The following is a 12,916-nucleotide window of genomic DNA, read 5'->3' as shown; positions in this document are numbered from 1 at the left end:
GGAAGCTTCTAAACTCCGCTTGGCCTCTCCACCCCGATATGCCGGAGATCCCAAGACCTGCAGAGGATTCTTAAACCAGTGCTCCCTCCATTTCAAGCTGCTTCCGCACCTGTTTGCCTCCGACCAAGCCAAGGTGGCGTTTGTGATGTCCCATCTAGAGGGTGAGGCACTGGCCTGGATGAACCCCTTGTGGGAAAAGGAGGTTCCTGTAACCACTAACATCCAGGACTTCCTGCAGGCGTTTAGAACCACCTTTGACGAACCCGGACGTGCCGCCGCATCCGCCTCATCACTCCTCAGGCTACGTCAGGGGACCATGACGGTGGGGCAGTATGCCATCCGCTTCCGCACTTTGGCCTCAGAATTGGGGTGGAACAATGAAGCCCTCACCACCGCCTTCTGGGAAGGACTCTCCAGTCGTATTAAGGACGAGCTGGCAGGCCGCGATGTTCCTTCTACTCTGGATGCCCTGATCGCACTAGCCACCCGCGTGGACCTCAGATTCCAGGAACAATCCAAAGAGGTGTCCCGTGAGAGACGTCCGATACGGCATTCCTCTCCTCCGCAGAAGCCCGCTGTACTTCAGTCAACGTCGTCTGGTGTCTCTGTCCACGAGCCCATGCAGATTGACCGTTTGCGGCAGTCCGAACAACACCGAGCAGAACGGCTCGCCAAGGGCCTCTGCTTCTACTGCGGAGAGGGCACACACCTTCTACGCTCCTGTCCAGAGAGGCCGGGAAACGCCAAAGCCTAGGGCTGGTAGGAGAGGCCACCCTAGGTGCTGGGACTCTCTCAGACCCGGTTACGTGGACTGTTCAAGTGACAACGGGAGAGACGCGGTTCACGGCCGAGGCGTACCTCGATTCCGGGGCAGCAGGCAATTTCATCCAGCAGGCCACGGTGGACAAGTACCAGGTGCCTGTTACTCCACTCGACAAACCCCTCGTGATTGCCTCTGTAGATGGGAGACCCCTCTCTGACACCATCTCGTGGATCACCAAGCCGGTGGAACTACGTATCGGTGCCCTGCACACCGAGAACATTGCTCTCTACGTCCTCCCACACATGTCTCATCAAATCCTGCTGGGACTCCCCTGGTTACGGACACACGAACCGTCAGTCAGCTGGTGTAATGGTGAAATCACCCGATGGGGCTCCTCTTGCCACGAGAACTGTCTGAAGACTATACAGCCCATCCAACGACCTCCGGTTCCGGACTGCCCTCGGCCTATTGGTCCTTCGCGGACGTCTTTGATAAAAAGGAGTCAGAGGTACTGCCGCCACATCGTCCTTACGATTGTGCCATTGACCTACTTCCGGGAACTACACCACCTCGAGGACGGATATATCCGCTGTCTCCTGCTGAAACAAGGGCCATGTCTACCTACATCACGGAGAACCTGGCAAGGGGATTCATTCGGAGATCCTCCTCTCCTGCCGGAGCAGGCTTCTTCTTCGTTAAGAAGAAAGAGGGCGACCTACGCCCATGCATTGACTACCGGGGATTGAACCAAATCACCGTGAAAAATAAATACCCCCTGCCGCTCATCCCCGAATTGTTTGATCGGCTTAGAGGAGCTCGTGTGTTTACCAAGTTGGATCTTCGGGGTGCCTACAACCTGGTCCGTATCCGCTCTGGGGACGAATGGAAGACCGCATTCAATACTCGTGATGGGCACTATGAATACTGTGTGATGCCCTTCAGCCTGTGTAACGCACCAGCAGTCTTTCAGGAATTGGTGAACGACGTGTTCCGGGACCTTCTCTACGTCTGTGTGGTGGTGTATCTTGATGATATCCTGGTCTTCTCTCCGGACCTCCAGACCCACAGAGAGAACGTGCAGCTGGTACTGCAAAGACTGAGAGAGAATCGTCTGTACGCCAAGTACGAGAAGTGTGTCTTCGAGCAGTCTTCTCTTCCCTTCCTGGGTTACGTAATCTCCGATACCGGTCTGCAGATGGACCCGGAGAAGGTCTCTTCCATTCTCAACTGGCCCCCTCCTTCCGGACTGAAGGCAATCCAACGCTTTCTGGGATTCGCAAACTATTACCGTCAGTTCATCCCTCACTTCTCTGCTCTGACTGCACCTCTCTCCGCCTTGACCAAGAAGGGGGCTAATCCAAAGGACTGCTTACCTGCGGCCGACGCCGCGTTTGGCTCCCTGAAACAGGCATTTGCTTCCTCCCCTGTGTTCCACCATCCTGAGTTAAACCGACAGTTCACCTTGGAGGTGGATGCCTCCTCCTCGGGAGCCGGAGCAGTGCTCATGCAGAAGTCCTCCTCCGGGAAGATGGTTACTTGCGGTTTCTACTCCAAGAGCTTCTCAGCGCCTGAACGCAACTACACCATCGGTGACCGAGAGCTATTGGCAGTCAAACTGGCTCTGGAGGAATGGCGCTACCTTCTGGAGGGAGCAGTGTACCCCGTGATCATTTACACGGACCACAAGAACCTGGAATACCTGCGGTCCGCTCAGCGACTGAACCTACGGCAAGCCAGGTGGTCCTTGTTCTTTGCCAGGTTCGATTTTCAGCTCCATTTTCGACCCGCTGACAAGAATGTACGAGCAGATGCCTTGTCCAGGTCATTCATGCCCATGGAGCAGGAGGAGGAGACATCCCAGCCCATCATCTGCCCTAGTAAAATCATTCCGGTGGCCCCTGTCACCCTGGCCCAGATACCGCCCGGGAAGACCTATGTCTCTGAGACTGACAGGCAAAAAGTGTTGCACTGGGGCCATGCCTCCAAAATAGCCGGCCATGCTGGTCAGAAGAAAACATGGAGTACAATTGTACGTCACTACTGGTGGCCATCCCTTCGCACGGACGTCGCTTCTTTTGTCTCAGCCTGCTCCTCTTGTGCCAGGAACAAGACGCCCAAACACCTGCCATATGGCCGTCTTCTGCCTCTGCCTATACCCTCCATTCCGTGGCAACACATTGCAATGGACTTTATTACGGACTTGCCCCTGTCCTCCGGACACACAGTCATATGGGTCGTGGTGGATCGGTTCTCCAAAATGGCTCATTTCGTCCCTATGGCTGGACTGCCCTCTGCCCAGGAACTCGCTGACGCCTATATACAACACATCTTCCGCTTGCATGCCTTTCTATCACACATTGTGTCCGACAGAGGAACTCAGTTCACCTCCCGCTTCTGGAGGGCCCTCTGCAAACATCTGGGAGTGACTCTGGACTTTTCTTCAGCCTTCCATCCTTAGTCGAATGGCCAAGTGGAACGAGTCAATCAGATCTTGACCTCCTTCTTACGTCACTACGTCAACGCCCATCACGACGACTGGTCCACGCTTCTTCCTTGGGCTGAATTCTCCCATAACCACCACGTCAGTGAGTCCTCCTCCAGCTCTCCCTTCCATGTCGTTTACAGACTTCAGCCTTCCGTCCCATTACCTGTATCCTATTCCTCGGATGTCCCTGCTGCTGATGCTGTAGTCCGTGACTTTGCAACAATTTGGGACTCTGTCAAGGCGTCCCTTGGACGTGCTTCCCTGCGGATGAAGAGACACGCAGACAAGAGGCGTCTGGATCCTCCGTGTTTCTCTCCAGGAGATCTGGTCTGGCTTGCTTCCAAGTACGTCCGCTTGAAGCTACCATCATACAAGCTGGGCCCTCGCTACATCGGGCCGTTTAAAGTCCTCAGCAAAATAAATGAGGTCTCCTACAAGCTGCAGCTCCCGGCCACGATGAGAATACCCAACTCCTTCCACGTCTCCCTGCTCAAGCCGGTTGTCCTTGGTCCCTTCTCCGCTGCTGCCAGTTCTGCTCCTCCTCCTATTGCTGATGATGACATCTATGCGGTAAGGGATATCGTGGCCATGAAAACCGTACGGGGCCGACAGTTCTTCCTGGTGGACTGGGCAGGGTATGGTCCTGAGGATAGGTCCTGGGAACCCCGGGAGAATGTGGGTACTCCTCTGATACGTGCCTTCCTGTCCCGATTGCGGGGAGGGGGGCGTGGGGGAGGGGTTACTGTCACGCTCCCCGGTTCCCCTGTCACGCTCTCCGGCTCCCCTGCCTCGCTCCCCGGCTCCCCTGTCACGCTCCCCGGCTTCCCTGCCTCGCTCCCCGACTCATCTGTCAGGTGTCCCCCGCTCCAGGCCCCATCACCTGCGGTCCCCAGGCGTCCCGGTCCCCGCTCCCGGCGCCCGTCGGCAGATTTGCTCCAGCCCGGCTCTCCTGCCTCCTGTTCACCACTCCCTGCCCTGGCTTCTGGCACCCGGGCCTCGCGCATGCGCGCGCGCGGTCATTGACCCTTTCTTAAAGGGCCAGTGTCCTCCAACAAGATATTGAAGGATCAGGTACTGGGTATATAAGGGGATCCTTTCCAAGTGGGCGGGGCCTGTTCTTCATGTTTTGCTAAGCTAGGAGTCAGGTCTCCTTGTGTCTTCTGGTATACTTACCTATCTCTCTCCTAGAGCCGCTCCTGCCTCGCCATCCGGTCCTGACGATTCCCGAACCCCGAACGGTGACTGTCCGCCATCCCGTCAGTACATACCATCTCTGATCCCTGTGGTGACCCGTCTTCTCGCTCCGTCGGTTCCGGACTCTGCCTGACAACATCTTGGCCTCCGAACCTGAGCTCCGTCACCCGGACTACCTTCAGTGACTCCGTGGTCCGAGGGACTTCTACACTCCACCCCTTTGAACGGACTGTCCTGCTACCTGTAGTGCTCCGGCTACCGGACACCTTGCCTTCGGTGAGGTGTTCAGCCCAGTGGATCCACCTCCTGGGTCTACCCGTCCACTTGGCCCTAACAGATGCAGGACTTATCGTGACGTCAAAATAGCCATTTGACCAGTCACGTGGCTATTATCTCATTGGCTACAGACTGGTCACATGACTATGACGCGTCATGTAGGACCTGCGAGTGCATCTCTCCGGTACACGGTGCACATTTGTGTATCGCCAGGTACCGGCGACATGCTCTAGCACACGGTCGACTCCCCATTCCGTTAGGGACCGGCTGACACAGCCGGTCATTAACGGAGTTGACTGTTGCCATAGCAACGCAGTTAGCGGTGACGTCACCGCTAACCGTGGCTCCGGGAGCACCGTTGCTATGGTAACGCGTCTGTCAGCGTTACCGCTGACAGCCAGCAACACTGATCACTCACGGAGTGAAGGCTGCACGCTGCTTCCCGTGCAGCCTTCACGGAGTGAAGGCTGCACGGGGAGCAGCGTCTTCCCCCATGCAGCAGTGATGGAGCAGAGCTGCATTTGTTGAACGAGAAAGACAGAAGACCATGGATCGTGGAGGGCTGACAGGGGGTAATAAAGATGGAGTCTCTAATGTGTCTGTGTATTTATTTCTATTAAATTATTTTTTCTCTGTGTGGTGTCTCTTTTTTAACCCTTTATTGGAGATTCTTAATGGCCGGGTCAAACGTGCCTGATATTAAGAATCTGTGGCTTAATACTAGCTAGTAAAACAAGGCTAGTATTAACTCATTATTACCCAACAAGCCACCCGGCTTCAGGGCTGTTGGAAGAGTTGGATACAGCGCCAGATGATGGCGCTTCTATGAAAGCGCCATTTTCTGGGGCAGCTGCGGACTGCAATTCGCAGCAGAGGGGCCCAGAAACCTCGGGCTAACCTGTGCTGCGGATTCCAATCCCCAGCTGCCTAGTTGTACCCGGCTGGACACAAAAATGGGGCGAAGCCCACGTCATTTTTTTTTTAATTATTTCATGAAATAAGTGAAATAATTAAAAAAACGGGCTTCCCTATATTTTTGGTTCCCAGCCGGGTACAAATAGGCAACTGGGGGTTGGAGGCAGCCCGTGGCTGCCTGCTGTACCTGGCTAGCATACAAAAATATGGCGAAGCCCACGTCATTTTTTTGGTGGGCAAAAGACTTCTGCATACAGTCCTGGATGGAGTATGCTGAGCCTTGTAGTTCTGCAGCTGCTGTCTGCTCTTCTCCATACAGACAGACAGCAGCTGCAGAACTACAAGGCTCAGCATACTCCATCCAGGACTGTATGCAGAAGTTTTTTGCCCCCTGAAAAAATTATGTGGGCTTCGCTATATTTTTGTATGCTAGCCAGGTACAGCAGGCAGTTACGGCTGCCTCCAACCCCCAGTTGCCTATTTGTACCCGGCTGGGAACCAAAAATAAAGGGAAGCCCTTTTTTTATTATTTCATGAATTTCATGAAATAATTAGAAAACAAATGACGTAGGCTTTGCCCCATTTTTGTGTCCAGCCAGGTACAACTAGGCAGCTGGGGATTGGAATCCGCAGCACAGGTTGGCCTGAGCTTTCTGGGCCCCACTGCTGCGAATTGCAGTCTGCAGCCGCCTCAGAAAATGGCACTTTCATAGAAGCACCATCTTCTGGCGCTGTATCCAACTCTTCCAGCACCTGCCTGCTATACCTGGCTAGCATACAAAAATATGGCGAAGCTCACGTACTTTTTTTGTAGTTTTTTGGCAAAAAAAATAAAAAATGCTTCCCTGGATTTTCCATTGCCAGTGAAGGTAACACCAAGCAGTGGGGGTTAGCAGCCAGTAGCTGCTTGGATTACCCTTAGCTAGCAATACAAAAAATGCAGCGGGAGCCCATATATTTTTTTTTAATTATTTATTTAAATAACTAAAAACAAAATGGGCTTCCCTGTATTTTGATTGCTGGACATCACAGTGCTGTAAAAATAAATCTTTAAAAAAAATGACGTAGCGCTCCGCGGTATTTTTGATTCTCAGCGCAGGTAAAGCAGACAGCTATGGGTTGCCACCCCCATCTGCTTGCCGTTACCTTGGTTGGCAATCAAAATACAGGGAAGCCCATTAATTTTTTCTATTTAAAAAATAGTTAAAAAAAAAAATGACGTTGGGTCCCCCCATTTTTGATAGCCAGCTAGGGTAAAGCAGACGGCTGTAGTCTGAAAACCACAGCTGGCAGCTTTACCGTGGTTGGGGATCCAATGTGGAGGTCCCCCCAGGCTCTTTTTTTATAATTATTTTATAAATATTAATAATTACACAATAAAAGTAGGGTCCCCCCCAAATTGGATCACCAGCCAAGGTAAAGCGGACAGCTGTGGTCTGGAATTCTCAGGGTGGGAAGGTCCATAGTCATTGGGCCTTCACAGCCTAAAAATAGCAGGCCGCAGGCACCCCAGACGTGGCGCATCCACTAGATGCGCCAATCCTGGCGCTTCACCCCAGCTCATCCTGTGCCCTGGTGCAGTGGCAAACGGGGTAATAAATCGGGTTGATACTAGCTGTAAAGTCACCTGAGATCAAGCCCAGCAGTTTGTGATGTCATGGCGTCTATTAGATACCCAACATCATAAACTGTCAGTACTAACAAAAAAAAAAAACGACCAAAGAAATTTATTTGAAAAAACAGTCCCCAAAACATTTCCTCTTTCACCAATTTATTGTAAGAAAAAAAATAAAGGGGTCCCACGACGACTCTGGACCGTCTAGAATATGGGGGGAGACACTCAGGGAACGTATCCCCCATTTTCTAGGAGTGCGGACCCTTCATGTGAGGAGTGTGGGTGCAATGAATCTGCACTCACTCTCCCCGGGTCCACAGCAGCAGAGTCCATGTCGTAATGGTTGCTACCAAAGCTGCAATGCCCTGCTCATGAGGTAAGGGCATGCCTAATCAGGAGAACTATTCTACATTTCCAAATATTGGTATTTGCTGATATTATTGCTATTCCACCTACTATATATTGGGGATAGGATCTTGGAGATGGAATACCCCTTTAAGTCCAGTTATCCAGCTGAATGAATACTTAACAACAGAGCTCGCTATTTAGATGTGTTTTCTTGTGGCGTATAACGGACTCTCATGTTTGGTAGTCGTTCAGCAGGGAAACTATAAAAGCAAATCCCTCCATTTGGAAATGTAGTATATAGCTCTCCTGATCAATTATGTTCTTACCTCATGAGCAGGGCATTGCAGTTATATTAATGATTTATTCATTTATATAGCGTTATTAATTACATAGCGCTGTATGTTTTTGGAGTGTGGGAGGAAACCGGAGTACCCGGAGGAAACCCACGCAAACACGGAGAGAACATACAAACTCCTTGCAGATGGTGTCCTTGGTGAGAATTGAACCCAGGACCTCAGCGCTGCAAGACTGCAGTGCTAACCACTGAGCCACCCATTTAGCTTACAGATGCATAACCACCACTCACTGTGTCTGAACACAGGAAGCTGAGCTGACAGCCGCTCTGTGCATGCGGCAGCATCTATTGTGAAGGAGAGGGCCTTGGGGGGATCAACGCTGCACAGGTACCGTGGGACACCGGGGAACACCGGTGGGGTTATAGGGGGTAACCTGGCAGGGCCTGGGGAGGAGTCTTCTGTCGCATGTGTCATGGCACATGCGACAGAAATCAGAGGAGTAGGGTGAATGCGGCCGGCGCGCTGCTGTGCGCGCGGCCATCTTGGATTTCTGGGAGGGCATCAGGGGGGGCACTTTGGCGACACCGGGGGACTGGAGGGGACCGGGGAGGAGATTTATCATGTTTGTTCATGCCAGATGGGAGATAAATAATTTTTGACCGGCGCTGTCATTTACTGTAACGTGATCATCGGTGTACGGTGTATACCTGTGATCACGTGAGCGGGGACCGGAAAAAACGTCCTGAATCAAGATCTCCAGGGTCTCAGCTAGCCCTGAAACCCCGGAGATTTTCTGATGCTGGGGGGCGTTATTCACTTATTTCTGCCTGCTGTTTATAAACGGCAGATCAGAATAAGGCTACATTAACACAACCGATCCATTTTTGCGGTCTGCAAAAAACAGTCCGTTTTTTTTCACGGGTGCATCCGTGTGGCATCCGTTTCCGTTCCGTAGACGGTCCGTATGTCATCTGTTTGTCATCCGTGTGCCTTCCGTTTTTTTTGTGTACTGCAAAAAAACTGAAAGAGGGTAAATGCATAAATTTACCCAGGATCCATAGCTTCATCCTACATGAGGCGGTCACATGTTCACTCCAGTGCCATTTTCTACTGCTTTTCACAGCGTAGAGCGCTCTGGTGATTTTCTTGTGCTTGTGCACTTCATATCAGTCTTTTCTGTCATTATAATGGCAGACAGACACATAATGTCCCACTCTCCTGCATTTTGTAATTTTGCACCCTTTGGTGCCTTTCATGTGGCACTAAGGGGTGCTTAGCTTTGTATTTAGCCAAAAAAATGAAAAAAAAAAATGACTTAGGGTTCCCCCTATTTTTGTAGCCAGCTAGGGTAAAGCAGACGGCTGCAGCCTGCAGACCACAGCTGGCAACCTCACCTTGGCTGGTAATCCAAAACTGAGGGCACCCCACGCTGTTATTTTAAATTAAATAAATAATTAAAAAAAAAAAAAAACATGTAGGGGTCCCCCCAAAATTGGATCACCAGCCAAGGTAAAGCAGACAGCTGGGGTCTGATATTCTCAGACTAGGGAGGTCCATGGTTATTGGACTCTCCCCAGCCTAAAAATAGCAGGCCACAGCCACCCCAGAAGTGGCGCATCCATTAGATGTGCCAATCCTGGTGCTTCGCCCCAGCTCATCCCGCGCCCTGGTGCGGTGGGAAACGGGGTAATATATGGGGTTAATACCAGATGTGTAATGTCACCTGGCATCAAGCCCTGGGGTTGTTGAGGTCAGGCGTCTATTAGATACCCGACATCACCAACCCAGTCAGTAATAAAAAAAAATAGACGACAAACACATTTTTATTTGAAAAAATACTCCCCAATACATTCCCTCTTTAACCAATTTATTAGAAAGAAAAACAAATCCAGGTCTGGTGTAATCCAAGGGGTTGCCATGACGATCCACACTGTCCCAGTCAATGAAGAGCAGGATGTTCCCCATTGGCTGGGAGAGCAGTGCAGTGACCTGAGCTAACATCAATGGGTCAGCCCAGGTCACTGCAGGGCATGACAAGTGCTGCTGTCAGCGAGGTACATTACCTGCGCTGATCTCCTGCACTGCCGACAGCACCTGTCACTGAGTTCAATGACCACCGCCTTCACAGCCAAGTATCGCGAGAGGCCCGTGACGTCACCGCTAGTCAGTCTCAGGTCGGAAACGAGAGAAGGTGATGTGACAAGCGCCGGCCATGGAGGACAGTGACAGCGCTGAGGTTGGGACTTCATCACCGCAGGTAAGCTGAGCGGGACCATGTGTGCAGAGTGCCAGAAGGACGTCAGTGTCGTGGACTGCATGGCTGGTGACGTGTGTGTGTGTGTGTGTGTGTATGTATGTGTACATGCCGCGTGCAGGAGGGGGTGGAGCGAGCTGAGCGGGGAAGTGTGGGCTTCCTGCACTTAACTAGGATCAACATCGGGTTACTAACCAAAGCGCTTTGCTTGGATACCCGATGTTTATCTTGGTTACCAGCTTCTGGCAGGCTGCCAGAGATGGCTCCTGCACACTGTAGCTGTAAAAAGCCCTGCTTTTTGCTGCTAGAACCGTTCTCGAACGTATCTAGAACTATCGAGCTTTAGCAAAAAGCTCGAGTTCTAGTTCTATCTAGAACAGCCCCCAAAATCACTTGAGCCGCGAACTGGAGAACCTCAAACCGCGCTCAACTCTAGTCCGTAGTGCTCGGGCAGCTACCCGGAGCTGCTGAACTGGAAGTGGAGATCTGGACTGAGGCAGATCGAATCTCAGTAACCGCCATTTTCAGAAGACTGGGAGCTGCCTTTGAGACACGTACTGAAGTGGAGCTGAGGATGAGGTTCTACAGCTGCAAACAACGGCCCCAAGACAGCATTAGAGATTATGCCTTAAAATTACAAGCAGCGCTGCGGACTCTGAGACTGACCAACGATATAGGAGAGCCAGAGGGGAAAAAGATGCTGGTGGAGCAGTTCCTGCAAGGCTTAAGGCTTCTTTACACACTGCAATATCGGTACCGATATCGCCATCGTGCGTACCCGCCCCCATCGGTTGTGCGACACGGGCAAATCTCTGCCTGTGTCGCACAACATCGTCCGGACTCGTCACACTACTTACCTTCCCTGCAACATCACTGTGACCGGTGAACCGCCTCCTTTCTAAGGGGGGCGGATTGTTCAGCGTCACAGCGACGTCACAGCAGCGTCACTGAACCGCCGCCCAATAGAAGCGGAGGGGCGGAGATGAGCGGTAAGAACATCCCGCCCACCTCCTTTTTTCTGCATTGTGGCCGGGAGGCAGGTAAGGAGAGCTTCCTCGTTCCAGCGGTGTCACACGGAGCGATGTGTGCTGCCGCAGGAACGAGGAAGAACTTCGTTACTGCTGCAGTAACGATATTTGAGAATGGACCCCCATGTCACCGATGAGCGATTTTGCAAGTTTTTGCGACGATGCAAAATCGCTCATAGGTGTCACACGCAACGGCATCACTAAAGCGACCGGATGTGCGTCACAAATTCCGAGAAAGCCATGGAACCCATAGGGTGTAAGGGCGACATGACAGTCTGGAGGGTAGGGAGATGATGGGGTTAAATGGTGATATTATTATAGGCAGGTGGAAGAAGTTGATGATTGGTTAGGGAGGGGAGTATGGTGGAAGAAAAGGAGGAGCTGCATGGGTATATAGGAGGAGGTGGGGGTCAGTTACCTCCTCTTGTACTTCCTGGACGACAGCCTGGGGAACCTCCATCGTGACATCCAGCCTGATGGATCCGGACATCGCAGATCTGCAGCTTGGACAGCTTGAACGGGATGGGGATTGCAGAGAGGATCTCCAGGTGATCAGCGGTAGCGGCGCACGGGCCCCTGGCCGTGCAGTCCCACATCAAGGCTGCCGGGGTTACCCGTTGGCGCCTTCCCCTCACTCCCCAGGTAGCAGTGGGCGGCGGTCACGGCCCCCCCGCAGGTATTCCCTGGGTGTGGGAGGGGGTCAGGAGGTGAGGTCAGAGCCCCACCGGGGACCCTCCGCGGTGGGCCGAGCAGCAGCCGCGTCTGGCGGCTGCTCTGGCCGGCGGGAGGAATCTGTGTTTCGGCCGCAAGGGCTGCGAGGTGGGAGTGGCCAACACGGGGGATCACTTCCGGTCCCGGGCCTCCGGCTGGAGTAAGAGTGACTGCGGTGGCTCCTGGCTGGAAGCGCATCCGGCGGCAGAGTGAGGCCAGCAGAACCCCTCACAGTCGGTGGGCGGACTGCGGGGCTGCGGACGGCGGGAGATCGGGTGCCAGGAGAAGGTCGGGTGTGAGGTCAGAGGGAGGTGAGGAGGTCAGAGGGACCGCCCGATCAGTTACATCGATCGTGCAGCCCCCCGGTAGTAGCGGTCTCCCTTGGGGGAGGGAGGACCCGGCGACAGGAGGCCTGCGGTGGCCCTGGAGGGCCGGGGACGGCGACGACTGCAGTCCAGAGCCGGGCGTCAGTGAGTTCGGGTGTGGAGCCCCCTTGCACTCGGTGAGGGGGAGGGGCGCAGTAAGAAGAAGTCGAGACCCGGGGTGGCGGCACGGGGGACAGGACGGTCTCCTGGGGCTGTCACCGCGGGTCAAGCGACGGAGCGGTGGACGACTTTGCCCACGCGGCGGCTCGCAGGGGTGGCCGTGGTGGGGGAGGCATGGCGGAGCTGCCTCCCGGATACAAGATGGAAGAGGACGACGGTGGCGAGGGGAAGGAGGAGGACATCGGGATGTCAGTAGTTTCGGACAGATGGATGGCAGTGGACAATGGGGCGGCGGTTTCGGGGGGTTGCTGAGCTGCAGTTGGGTGAGAGACGGGGTCCCTGGGGGGTTTGGGTCATGTAGTGGACGCCGGGATAGAGTAGGGACGAGGTGGAGCCTTGGCGGTATAGCCATGTGGATGCAGGTGGCGTCAAGATGGTGGTCACGGGATGATTGCAGGTTGCGCAAGCAGGGGAGACGGAGCATTTAGTTGAAGGTTCATTGGTCGGGTTTTATGAGGAATTTTCTTCTGCATGGTAGTTCATATT

General features: G+C 53.3%; 1 protein-coding gene across 2 annotated transcripts in view; it reads right to left on the bottom strand.

The window, feature by feature from the left end:
* KMO (kynurenine 3-monooxygenase) overlaps positions 1-12,916 on the bottom strand; it is a 1,795,071-nt gene that overhangs the window by 783,768 nt on the left and 998,387 nt on the right. The gene's annotated exons all lie outside the window — the stretch shown is intronic.

The sequence above is a fragment of the Anomaloglossus baeobatrachus genome, chromosome 3 (genome assembly GCF_048569485.1).
Source record: "Anomaloglossus baeobatrachus isolate aAnoBae1 chromosome 3, aAnoBae1.hap1, whole genome shotgun sequence".
In the NCBI taxonomy this organism is placed as follows: Eukaryota; Metazoa; Chordata; class Amphibia; order Anura; family Aromobatidae; genus Anomaloglossus; species Anomaloglossus baeobatrachus.
Note: the sequence above shows the minus strand (reverse complement) of the source record. Positions and strands in the feature narration are given on the sequence as shown.